This window comes from Hibiscus syriacus, unplaced genomic scaffold (assembly GCF_006381635.1).
Source record: "Hibiscus syriacus cultivar Baekdansim isolate YM2019G1 unplaced genomic scaffold, ASM638163v2 tig00008276_pilon, whole genome shotgun sequence".
NCBI lineage: Eukaryota > Viridiplantae > Streptophyta > Magnoliopsida > Malvales > Malvaceae > Hibiscus > Hibiscus syriacus.
Window position 1 is genome coordinate 181,622 of NW_024062161.1, and position 14,268 is coordinate 195,889.

Genomic DNA, 14,268 nt, shown 5'->3' on the forward strand with positions numbered 1-14,268 from the left:
AAAATAGCAAAAATCGTATTTATTCGAATTTTGCCAAAAATAGCAAAATCCCGAAAATCACTCTAAATTGAAATTCGAAATAAAATAAGCAATCTCCCAAAAATCCGGTCTAAATCGGATTTAAATTGACTTCCTAATTAACAATCGAAATATTACCATAAATAGTAAAAAATAACTAAATCTAGTGATTCGGAGGGGAAAACGGCAGAATTTGAGGTTGAAAAAAAGGCCACATGGAGCGTAGCTCAATGTGGAGAGCGTGCGCGTCGAAAAGAGCTTTCCGGATTGGGGTTTTATGCGCGATTCTGACACCTGTAGCCAAAGTTATGGCCAAAAGACTGAAACATACTCAAAACGACCCCAATAAGGAACATGTCACAATCAATTCCCGCCTTTGCGCTGATCTGCCAACTCATGGTATCTCAGCGCCATCAACGTGCAATCTGACAGCTCAGCATCATCTGTCTCGGATCCCCCTGCATCAACAGCCTCAGCCATATCATATAACTTATATTTTGTTCTCTTATGTTCACATATATCTTGTAGCATATATAATCACATATCAACACATACAACTTATGCATTTACTCATGTACTCGTAATAATCATATCAATCACATGAATGAATTTATGCAATCATAAAATAAACATGGGAAATAGACTTATCACAAGTCTTATTTCCTTAAAACACTATATGTCTAATAATATGCACTCACCTTGGCCTTACTAGTCAACACCAATTTCTTATCTCTCTCTTGGTAAATCTCTCTTTGTCAACTTGTCTGAACTTTGATTTCGCTCGATATCTACACGAATATACAATCTATATATGTCGAAACGATTTTTCCTTAAAAGGTGAGATTTTGAAAACCACATCAATTTTTAATTTATCTCTTTCAATTGATTTTTAATTTAAAAACAAATGCAATTTAAAAAACCTCTCGTTTCAAAAAATTTGGGATTTTGTTTACAATATAAAAATATGGTTCGAAGAGTCGCCACCAATCTTTGATTAGGGTGTGATTGGGCACCCAAAAACATTTTTGTTATTTTAAATAAAAATTAATTTTAATTAAAACAACAAGTTAAAGTCTGCGTTACCAAAATCGAGTTTGGGAGTAGGTTACGAGTGAGGAAGGATTAGCACCCCACAACGCCCTAAATTGGTACCTAGTCGATTAATTAACGTCTTTGCAATGAACTTTACAAATTCGAACTTAATTTGATTTGTGATCCCAAAAAACAAAGATGTGAATTTAATAATATTCAAAAGCACCCAAATAAATTAAATTAAAATTACCAAGTCATTTTAGAAAGATAAATAATGTTCGATTATTTACAAATATCGAGACCATATCTTAAAAGCTATAACAACCTTTTCTCGATAAATTTAAATAGTCAAACATTTCTTTTTCTTCCATTCCCAAATTTTAAAGTGATGGATCAATTTTTAAGCGACACTAATGAGATACACTTTTATTTTAAAATAATTAAAGGCGGACCTCAAATGCGTTATGACAACCCACTTAAAACAATTTTAAATTAAAAGTGTATTACCCTTAATCCAATTATGTAATATGTCGAGTTATGCACATGAGGATATCATACAAATTGTGCAAAAAAGGATGTCATGCCAAAATTAACTAACCAAAATTAAAAATATCATACAACGTGACATACAAAAAATTATGTACATGCATTTAAAACTAAAAACTATAAACCATGCATATTAACATATAATGTACAAATGTGACTTAAATATAAAAATAAAAACATGACATGCTAAACTACAAATTTTAAAAAGTTTATATATACATGTTTAAATAATGACTAAATTTAAATACAAGTAAAATTAAACATACTAATTAAAAATTAAAACACAGACTTAAAGAAACGCAAGCATAAATATCATGGACTTAAACCTAATTTAATCAAAAACTTTACTAAAACTTAACAAAACAAAACAAAAACTAAGTAATTTGCTAAAACAAAAGTGCACAGATGCCTCACTTTCTCTCTCTATTCTCCCCTCTTTTCTCTCGCTAAACTCGCACAACCTGAACCTTAATGGCTGCCTCCCAACGCCACTGCCCCAATCATCTGATGATGGCCATCGATCGGACTAAAAAAAACAAATCCCCTTATAAATTCTATTCTTCCTCAACTCTCATCTCTCGCCTTGCTAGCCTTCAATCTTGGGTCTTAATCACGTTAACAATTTTAAAAAATATATTCAAAAAGGGTCTTAACCTTTCGGCCTCACTCTCTCTTCGGCGTCTTCCCTCTCCGGCAATGCAACCCTCCGACGATTCGACCCCAACGATAAGGTAACACTACCACTTTCCCTTTACACTATTTCACTTATTTCTCTTAAGACTTCACCCCTAACTTACGAATGGTGGCTACTCAAGGAAACCTAACTCTCACTAACACCCCAACTAAACGCTATATGATAGCTACAATGTGAATAGAGAGCCAAATCGAGCAAGGTAATGCTACTAACTAGTCTTTCCTGTATTTTCACTTGTTTAGAAATAAAAACACTCATAAAAATTACTAGAAATTGAAATAAAGATGGAAGATACCAAAAGAATTGTTCCTTGCTTGTTATTGCTTTCCTGAAAAACGAGGATCAAGCCTCTATTACACTACTTGATCTTTCAATATGGAAATATTGTTTACACGGTTTCTTTCCCCTTGTTCTGTTGTGTAAAAAAAAAATGGTCTCCCCTTTTTCACGTAATGGTGATCAATTATTGATATCTCTCCAGTTCTTTTTTTCTGTGCCCCCAATTCTCCCTCGTCAATCCCCTTTTCACTCCAGTAGTAGATATCCCTTAAAAAACTGACCCTTTACCGTTTTTGATTACCCCAATATCGTGCTTATTTCCACTACTGATAACCGCTCCTAATTTTTGTTAACTTCTTCATCACGCTTGTTAACTTCTTCTAAACATTTTTGTTTCCCAGGGCTTCACGTGGACTAGAATCTATTTTTGCTGAGGATCATTGGATTGGGCCTCCAAATGATTTGGGTTCTTCTTTAAGCCCATCATTGCTTCGGATCTGCTCTGACTTAGCCCCAGACAAATCGAGTGTCTACAATATAAATATCGTAATTTGAATTAATACTAATCAACCATCAAAATTGAATCTTATAAATACACTTAATTCATTATTTCCATTTGACTAGTATCGATACTTAAGGTACAATACTGATACTTCTCTATTGTCTATTCTTGATTCTGGAATTTTACTCTAAAAATGGTACCGATACTTATATGTTGGTATCGATACTCATGGTACCGATACTACCACTTCAGTATCGATACCCTATGAAAGATTTATCCTCATTTGCCGATGATATTGATAATGTTCATCCAATATTGATACCTACACGTAAATATTGCTTCTTATTGTTTGGTAGTATCGGTATTGTTCATCCAGTATCGATACCACAAGCCCATAATATACTCCTAAATCTCGAAATTTTCTAATACCTTACTAAATTATTCCTTTTACTCTTCTTTTTCATCCTTAACCTCATCTATACTCCCACAAACCATCCCATCTCACTATTAACCCATCATCATCTTTAATATCTCACCCTAACTCTTGAAATTAAGAATCTTACTAAATTTTCAACATGTTCTAATTTCATTTCTAACACTTTATATTTCTTATTCTAACTAATGACAAGTCAAATTTAGCTTCAAAATCCATTTACTAAATCTTTTTCACAATTTCACTTAAAACCCTTTCTTATTTGATCTTTCATAAATCATTCATCTTTGAGTTTTAAGTGACCTTAAGCTTTCTTAACACCTCAAGAATCAAAACCATGACTAAAGTACAAGGAATAATCCGTTAGAATAATCCTTACCTTGCTATGGAGCTCACGGGAGGAAGAAATAAATGATGAAGAAAGTCTAGAGTTCTCTGATATTTCATTCTCCCCAAATCCACATGGATATATAACACACCATAATGAATTTTTAATTCATTTACTTATTAAATGACCATAATGCCCTTCCAACTTCCATACTTTGCTATTCAATCCTACACAAACAATTTCCAACTAAATCCCTAAACTTTTCAATTATTTTAATTTGATCACGAAATTTTAAAATTTTACAAATTGATCACTAACCCGGTGGTTGGGATGTTACATTATACTACACTATCCAACGACTATAAACAACTAGATTTTTCAAATCCAAAAATAGTTGTTGTAACTCGTCAAACCGACGTGATGATTTCCCTTGATTTTAAAAAAAAATTGACCGTTGACCAACGGTCCACCAAATGGGCAAAAAATTCAAATTTCTCCACTTGGAACTCGTCACGATGGTGTGAGGAGTTCCTCAACCTATTAAAACTATTTATTTTTAAAAAAAAATATTTTTTTGGTAAAAAATCTTTTTTTATTACCAAAATATATTTTTTTAATTAGGACTTGTCATGCCCAAGTGACGAGTCCTCTAAAATATATTAAATTTATTTGGCCCGTGGAATCCATGTACCAGGGCCCATTAAATAATAATATCCTATGGAACTCATCATGCCGGTGTGACGAGTTCCAGCTCCACTGTAGCCTTTGTCGTATATCCCAAAATAAAAATTGGATTGCCCTATTGGGCTAAATAATGGGCTCGCTTGCATTATTTTACTAAATCTATTTAATAATTCTCTCATTCTTAGAAAAATTTCACCATTAAAATTTATCTAGATTCAATAAAATGGTCAAAGAGTTTTCTTAAGCTTTCACTTAAGCCTTTTTATAGAAATTTGGTACTCATCGGGGATCTTATGACGATATACCAGTTTAAAATCATCTTATTTCATTTTTTATTTTCTCCAAAATTACTTTTTGAAATTACACATAATGACCATATAAGAAAAATATTAAAAAACTAACCAAATAAACTCGAATAAAAGGTAGATATGAACAAACCTAATCGCATGGATAAATGAACCAAAAAATGAGATTAAGCTATTGAAAGAACATCGACAAACCATAAATCAGAATTGAGCGACGTGATAAAACTATCCACAAGCGCAAATCGAGTATCCAAATCCAATCCAAGGTTACAAAGCAGAGAAGATCGGCATGATAACAAATGAGTGTCATCTTGATCAGTCTTGACAATATCAAATCAAGCCTAGATAAAAAATAAACGAAAATAACGGTCAAATGACCAAAAAAACGTGTCAAAAGGCAAAGAAAACTTGCCATAAAAGTATAGGAAAACGTATCATAAAGAAATAGTTATTAAAAATTAAAAAAAAGGAAATAAAGATACAACATAATAAAATAAAGAAAAATAATAATGAATACCTACGGTCGGGGACCAATACTAAAACTGGTGTCGTCACCAGTTATAAAGATAAAGAATAAAACTAATTAATGACAAAAAAATAAATGTCTAACTAGACCATAAAAGTATATAAGTACTAAATTAAATCAAGAAATTATTTTCATGTTACTAATTTAATAATAACATGAAAGTCAAATTTAAATTAGAAAATGTATATTTACCCTTTTCCTAAATTTCCAAAACCAACATCTCCAAAGTTCCATCCTCAAAATCCAACATTCCACGCCTACTGAAACCTAAACCCTAAATCTAATTCAAAACTATAAACAGATTTGTAAAATTTTAAGAAACAAAAATAGATTATTAATAATATAAGAAAATATTTAAAGTATATTGTCATGGGTCGTGATCTTTGGGTCCGAGACATTGGTGCAAGTGTCCGACAAGGAGGTTCAAGATAGAGTATCGGGCTTGCCAATGCCACCATAATTGGCCCATCACTTGGAGAATGATGTGGAGCCCGTTCACATTGGCCATGCAAAAAAGGAAAGTGACATCAAATCCAATGATGATCACAGGAGCTCGGTAAATATGGCAAGGGACAACAAAATCAGGAAGATATTGTGGGGGAATCTTACCATATCCGATGTGAACACCCATCCAAGGAAAGAATCCTGATAATTGATGTAATTGGGTTGGGTTTCCTTGTTTTAGGGGATTTGTAATTAATTAGGCGGGTCTTAGCCGTTGATGTAAAATGATCTAGGCCATTGATTGAGAGAGAGCTCAACTATAAATAGAGAGCCTCTCCTCCTCATTTGTATTCATCCATCTATTCTTTCATTCACTCCTCCATTCTCTTGGGAGAGAGTAATAAAATCTCTGAGGCATTTACTTTTCTTTAAGTGTTCTTTGTTCCCAAGTTTCTTTGTGTTGTTGCCTATCTTGGTGGCCAGGAATAACCACACTTGTGTTTGCACTTCCACATAATAGTCCAACCTTGGTGGCTTGGAGTAGCCACATTGGTGTTAAAGCTTCTGCAATCCTAGAAGCCTTGAAGACTTGGTTCCAACCTTGGTGAGTTTGCATGCTTATTAGGCTTGGGTAAGGCTTACTTAGTCGCAAAGAAGACCAAGAAGCGTCTAAGGTCGCACTACCCGTCAGATCTTAACTCTGATATTGTGACATTTTGGGCTTGAAGGTTCTGAGGGCGTGACAATATGATAATTTGAAATCTTCAACAAGTGCAACTATCAAGGAAGAATTTGTATAGAGAGTGGTTAGGGCTTTTGCCCCTCCCAAAATTTTTGGTTTAATAACATTTTAGATCCTTATCAGTTTAAATTTATATAAAATTAGACTTTTATGCCTTTCAATTTTTTAGATTAAATACATAATAAGTCATTATTTTGAATTCAAGTAATTTGTCCCTCCCAATATTTAATCCTAACTCCCTATCTTCCTACTATGAAGTGAGAAAATTAAAAGAACAAAGGGTGTGTTTGGTTCATGGAATGTAAGATTACCAGTGGGAATAAAAGATTACCAGGGAATAGGATTACTGGGAATGTTGTATTTTGTGTTTGATTGATTTAGCATAAATGTAAGATTACCGTGTTTGGTTAAAAGAATACAAGATTATTGGAATTTATATTTGACCAAATTATCTTTATTATATATTTGTTTTTTTAACAAGTTAGAAAATATTTATATATTTTTTTAAAAAAATTTAAATTCATAAAATTTATATATTTTTTTTTACAAAATTGAAAATATAAAAAGGTTTAATGAAAGGATAAAATTTTATTTTAACCCCTGAACTTCATATAAAATTTTAATTATAGACTTTTTTTTTGTAAACATAAAATAGTTTAAGGATAAATTTGTAATTTAACTTTAGTAGAACTTTTATTATTCAATGACAGAATAAAGATATTTTTGAAAGAAATTTTTTTAAGGGCATTTTAGTCCAAAACACCGGTAATCCAACAATACCTAAGGAAAGGGGGTAATGACATTCCCGGTAATATACTCCAAAAAATCCACTATTAGTAATGTAAGATTACCAGGAATGACATTCCCGGCCAACCAAACAGAAGAATGTAGATTTCATTCCCATGAGAATCTTACATTCTCCCAACCAAACACACCCTAAAATTAACAACAACAGCAGCTACCCCTTTATTAGATAGCCCGGGAGTTGCAGTTTATTAAATTATTTCATTCTTCATAACAACTTTTCAACAAATCATCAGTCCCATACTCTCTTAGCATTAAGATTCATGAGACGATCTGGTTGAGTAAGCATGCTTCGAGAACTCCGGCCTTGGGTGCACCATCAATGGCTCCATACGATGTAAACTCAACCCAGGACCTTCCTCCATGTTTAGCTTCTCAGGCAATAATCCGTCGGCAAAATTCCCAGTCAAAGGCATGCACTAACGTTGCCGTCATCAGTTGAATCATGCGCAATCCCAAGCTAATTCCGGCACATTTTCTACGTCCGGCACCAAACGGTATAATTTCGAAATCATTGCCCTTAACGTCAACATTCGGCTTTTCGCCGCCAGGTAAGAATCTCTCGGGTTGAAACTCGAGCGGGTCGTTTCACTCGTCAGGGTCACGACCAATGGCCCATACGTTGACCAAGAGGGTGGCACCCTTTGGGATGTGGTTTTAAGGACTAAAAATTCAAGTTCAATGATTAAGTTGGAAAAAGTTTCTGCATTATAAAGCTAAATTGGATTAAAATGTAGTTTAAGTACCAAAATAAATCAAATTATTAAGTTCAGAGACCAAAAATATATTAAAACTATTTTCAGTTCAAAAAGATAGAGTAGGGTAATTAGTTTTCTTTTGGAATTGTTTAACTTATTATCTTTCATTTAGATCATAAACCTTTGATTTAATCAAATTATATCATTTAACTTTTATTATTGGTAAATAAAATTATTATTACTAATACCATTAAATAATTATAACGAACAAACTTAAATTAACACCTTTATTTAACATATTTTGTCATATCATCGTGAAATAATATTTAAAGATGTACAATAAAAATTATTAATTTCATGTTTAATCCTTTATATATAATATATTAATCAGTGAGTAAACATGAAACGAATAACTGAAAAAAATAGAGGGAAAGATTTTAGAATGAGTACCAAAAGCAATGCTTTCATTTCAATATCGGTGAGCTTTCCACCTTCAACATTAGCATCTTCAAATGAGATCAACGTACTTAATAAATCCGTGTTGTTTCACTTTCCCATCATCTGCTCCGTTCTTGATTTTATGTTCTTCGAGAATGCCACTCAAGAACTTGTCGAATTTCTTCATTTTACCTTGCACCCCTTGCAAGTCCAACCATTCCAGTGCCGGAATAAAGTCGCCGATGTTGAAAACGCCGGACAACTCCAACAGCTCCGCCACCATCAACTTGAACTCGTCCGCTTGCGGATCAGCAGCGCCGCTGCAGTCTCCAAATACCCTTTTCCCCATCATCACTCGCCCCAGGGCATTCACATTGCACAAGTGCAAAAGTTGGCCTAAATTCACCTTAGTTTTTGCACTTGCCAAAGCTCGTACAAGCACCCTTATCTCCTCCTGTTTCCAAATCAAAATGAAATGTAGTCAGTCAAATGTATGGAACTGAATTATGAGATATCAACTTGCATTGTCATGTACCCAAAAAAATTAAAATATAGAAGAATTCGAAATTTATAGAGATACATCACATTCCTAATATCCCCTCCGTCCATATTAAGAAAGTGTATATATATATATATATAACTAAATTATAGGCAGAGTTTTCAACCTATAATTTATAGTCACAAAGAATTTTCATATATATATATATATACGTAAATTATAAGTGATCCACAAACCGGGCGAACTGGTATTAAATCGTCCAAAGCCTTGCCGGAGAATAGATGAACTCGGCCCATACGGTGCAAAAACAAGGTCGTGATAGTTATATGCCACATACTTGCCGCCGGCATTTGGTGGCCGGCTCTAGAAGTTAGAGTCATGCACTTACAAGAACTGAGCCGCCATGGAAGCAGACGCCTCCACAACAACATCCACGAACCCCAACCTTAGGTGCATGAGAGGGCCGTAGACTTTGGCATAGGACCCATAAGATCGGCCATGGTTTTGGACCAGGAGGGAGCGGCACACGGTTGCGCTTCCTCAAGGTAATGAAAACAAAATAGAGACAAACGGCGGAGAGTAGGAAGTATAGAACAAAGGTACCCATGGGCGTTTGTTGAAACTGAGGAAGGAGGGATGAGTATTTATATTGTTTATAAAGTTAGTTATTTAGGGTGAGTTCCCAAAAAAGGAAAACAAATATACAATTATTTATCCCCTTATGATTTATTAATTTTCATTTTAAGAAATACAAGTCTATACTTTTATATTTTATTATTTAAATTTATTTTAGTAATATTTTTATTGATTAAAAAAGATTTATTTTTAATATTAAATTCTTAAAAAATATTATAGTGAAAGATATAATTATTTTATCATATAAGTATATTTAGATTGGCCTTACCAACCAAAGCAAATACATCAATAATTATATTAAAAATTATATAAAATAAATTTACCAACCACGGGCAAATACTCTAGTAGAAATATAGAGCATAGTCATGATCATATATATTATTTTATTTAAGTTAAAAATATTTGTAAAAAAATATTTTATATTTTAATCTGTATTTTCCTAATTAAGTTAGAAGCATCCATTTGAGTGCCATTAAACACAAATTAGAGATATAATATTAAATAAATTATAGCACATTCCAAAGTGTATAAAAATTTTCATGGAAGTGTATATATATTAAAGTTTATTTAATATTTTTTTATTTTTAAAAATTAATTAAATTAATTAAAAAAATTTAAGTATTTCCAAATTAAAAAAATTAATAGTATTAGTGATAGTAATTTATTAGTTAAAAACAATTATCATTATAACATTATTATATATTTTAATTTAAGTATACTTTTCGAATTAAAATGGAGTCTTTAAATTAAGAGAACCAAACTTAAAAATACATATATATTTAAAAATTTGTAATTATTAACCAAATTAATTTTGAATTGACTCATGACATCAAATTTAATATTTTAATTGTTAGTATAAATTTAAAGAAAGTGAAGAATATAAATATTAAAATTTAAAATATAATATGCGATAACTTTAATTTAATTTTATTCCTGAAATTAGAAATTCTATTATCACTGTTGGATTTAATCATATTCACGATACGAATGGAATAAAAATATTTTATATAAAAATATATTTATCAAAATTTATTCAAAATGTTCTATTAGGTAAGTGGAAAACAATTTATAGCCAAATATATAATCTTTATCGAATACGTGTACAACTGTACATTATACCTAACTAGAATCTTCACATGATAATGCTACAAATTTATTACCACATAAACGCATTTAATTTAAACTACCAAACTAATTAAAGTTGATTAGTCAAATTCTATATTCAATTTTTGTGGTGTGCTTAGTTATTCATTTAGTTGTACGAACCAAGTGACTTCAGTGGTTAAGAATTTTGTTATTATTTTTTGAGGTTTTGAGTTCGAGCATCGCGTATGTAGGGGTATGAGCGTTCATTATTAAAGGATTGAAAATCTTTAAACATATACTACCTTATATTCACTCCACATTTATAAGGAAAAAGTTATGCATTTAGTTTCTTGTACTTTGATTTAATTAATTTTAGACTTATTTTTTTATTTAGAAATTTCATTCATGGTCTAAACAGTACAAGTATAATATGATTAAATTATAGTGACTTAAAATAATTAAATTGAAGAATATGAAATTAATCTACAACTTATGAATAACACATAGACTAATAGTAGAATTTGACTTAACAAATTTACTGACTACATTTGGGTCAAAATTAAAATTTTGAAAATATAGAGACAAAGCATCACCAAATTAGATTATAAAGACTATATTCATAACTTAGGCATGATACAAAACTCAGAATAATTTGACCATTTAAATATCATGCAATCTTACACAAATGTTTTCTTTTTTATAAATTGTATGCAATAGTGAAAATAATGGCCTATAACAGAACATGCTAAGATGTCGTGATCTTTCTTATAATAAACCTTTATAATGATTAGTTCAAATTAATTAATCAATTGATCAAATATTGATAATTGCACTAAAAGAAATCTATCTCGACACCAAATTTCACCCGGATTGAAAAAGTAAGCCCAAGTCGTCGTGCACTGTGAGCTTACTTTATAACATTCTAAAAATTGTCTACAATTTTTCTAACGTATGATGATTGGAAAATAAATGTTTGGGGATTTATTTGATTGTTTTAAGCTTTTGAATATTTTTCTAATGAAAAGAATTCAATTCAGTTGAAATATGATTTGAATAGATTTTTAATTAAGGATTAAATTATAAAGATTGAAAGTTCATGGACTAAAGTATGAACATTGAAAGTTTTGGTGCCTACGTTAAAAAGGAAGAAATGAAAGGATCACTTATGTGATTAGTCCATTTACCTTGGTTGCTGGATTTCGATAAATAAGCCTATTCGGTGTCAATTCCTTACAATTTAGTCCTAAATACTTTAATTTTTAATATTGGGAAATTAGGTAGTTTGTAAAGAAATTTGAAGAAAGCCATTGGTGAAAGGTCCTCCCTAAATCCCACAGTTGGTTAAAAGAGGAATAGGTGAAGCATTTCATCATCTTCTTCATTAAACCCTAAATGCCATTATTGAGAGCTTTATAAATAATACGAGAAAGAAGCCCTAAATAAACCTTAAATTAGCGTTCTAAACCCTAAATTAAACATATACTTGTGAAGCACAATCAATTTATATAATCTAGAAACCATATGTTTCACCATCCAACAAGTGTAAGTTAAATCTTTAGATTCAACATGTTGATAGAAATAAAAGCTCAATTTTAGAAGTTGTTAGACCGACTATTTGTGCGACCTATTGTATCACCTTGGAGCGCTTCAGTTTTGTTTGTTAAAATGAAAGATGGATTTATAAGACTTTGTATTCGTCAGTTGCATAAATTAACAATAAAAAAAATAAGTATATGTTATTCTGAATCAATGATTTGTTTGACCAATTGAAAGGTTCATTTATATTCTCTAAGATGGATCTTCATTCCAGTTCCAATTATTATCAAATGAAAGTCAAGGAGTCTGATGTTCCAAAAACCACATTCAAGACTCTTATAGACATTACTAGTTCCTAGTCACGCCATTCAAACTTATTAATTCCCCGACTACTTTCATGGACTTAATAACAAATGTGATAAGTTAGGCTCCTCGACAGCTTAAACCAATGAAAATCCAAAGCATAATAACAAATTATATCAGGATTCTTCCCCTTTTGAGAAGGAAGCAATCAAGGTAATTATAAAGCAAACTAAGAAACACCAAACTCAAAGCTATATTTGTTATAAATCAAAGAAGAGTAAAAGTTGTCATGAGAAAGAAACTAGGATAAAACACAAACAAGCACAGATAATCACATGAGAAGCCCTAAAAAATTAAACTTTTGGGTACATACAAGTAGAGCTTCCCGGATCTAAGGCAAACCTATCCCAGCCAAGGGTCTCTTCCACTCTCTTCCTTCCAACAAACACACCAACCCCAGACAACAAGAAGCTACCAGAATTATGTATCTCTAGAAAGAAACTACGTACTAAAAAACATCCAGGATATATACTAAAAAGTTGACCTGTCGCCCTTAAACCAACAGAAAAATATCAAATTTATTTGAAGATATGATTAAAAGGATGCTTATCAGTTGGAAATGAAGAGGCCCAAACCTTTAAAAAGATTATGAAATAATGAAGCCTCATGTTTCCCCCCTAGATTGTTTGCTATGCTCTGGGCTTGGGGAGGCTGAGGCTTTGGCTCAGGGACAGAAAGAGAGAAGAAATACATGTGAAGGGGGAGCGTGCTTTCGATGCACGTGGCCGGACAATGACGGCAAAGGCTTGCGGTGTATTAGCAATGTATGAGGTTAAGTGAATGTGGATATTTTTAGTGCAGGGCTGAAGTATTTTGAGTAAAATATATAAATAGTCTCTTGACTGTTAAAAATTATAAAATAATTTTTTAACTATGAGATATTATTTGGTTGAGTCATTCGACTATTAAAAGTTATAAAATGGTCACCTGACTATTCATATATTCCAAACTCATCATTTTTAATTAAAAAATTGACAATCGTCAAGGCTGAATATTAACATATTGACTGAGATATAATAAAATCTGATCTCATAACCGTTTGAGCTATATTTTATGGTAAATTATAACGTTCTATAGTCGAGGGACCATTTTGTAACGTTTAGTAGTCGTGGAACTCAACAAAGTATCACTGTATAGTCAGGGGATCATTTGTGTACTTTACCATATAATTTTAGTCTATCGGTTCAAGTCCCCTCCCTTTAAGGTAACCTGTTTAAATATGAATTTGGGTAAACTATAAGTTTAATAGTTAAACTATTACTTTGATTTCCGTTTTAGTACTTAAGTTTTTTTTTTTAAAAACACAACATTTAGTTTAGGTTTTAATTTGATATTCTACAGTTAAAAATTACCATAATTGTCGATGTGATATTTTTTTTTAATTTTTTTCAATGATGACATGACATTGCCTTATGTTGACACGTCAAAACTACCGTTAAGTTTTTAACGACGAGTATCAAAATGAAACATAAACTAAATGCTAGGTATAGTTTTGAAAAAATAAAATAAAATTTGAGTACCAAAATGAAATAGAAGTAATAATTTAGGTACTAAACGTGTACTTCACCCTATAAATTTTTATAATATATATATATATATATATATATATATATATATATATATTAGTTCAATGGTTGAATGCAAGCCAATTTAACAAGGGATTTGGGTTTGAGTC

At 31.5% G+C, this 14,268-nt stretch overlaps 1 pseudogene; it reads right to left on the bottom strand.

The window, feature by feature from the left end:
* Positions 1–7,591: 7,591 nt before the first annotated feature.
* On the bottom strand, positions 7,592–9,582 carry LOC120202180 (annotated as a pseudogene).
* Positions 9,583–14,268: the final 4,686 nt, after the last annotated feature.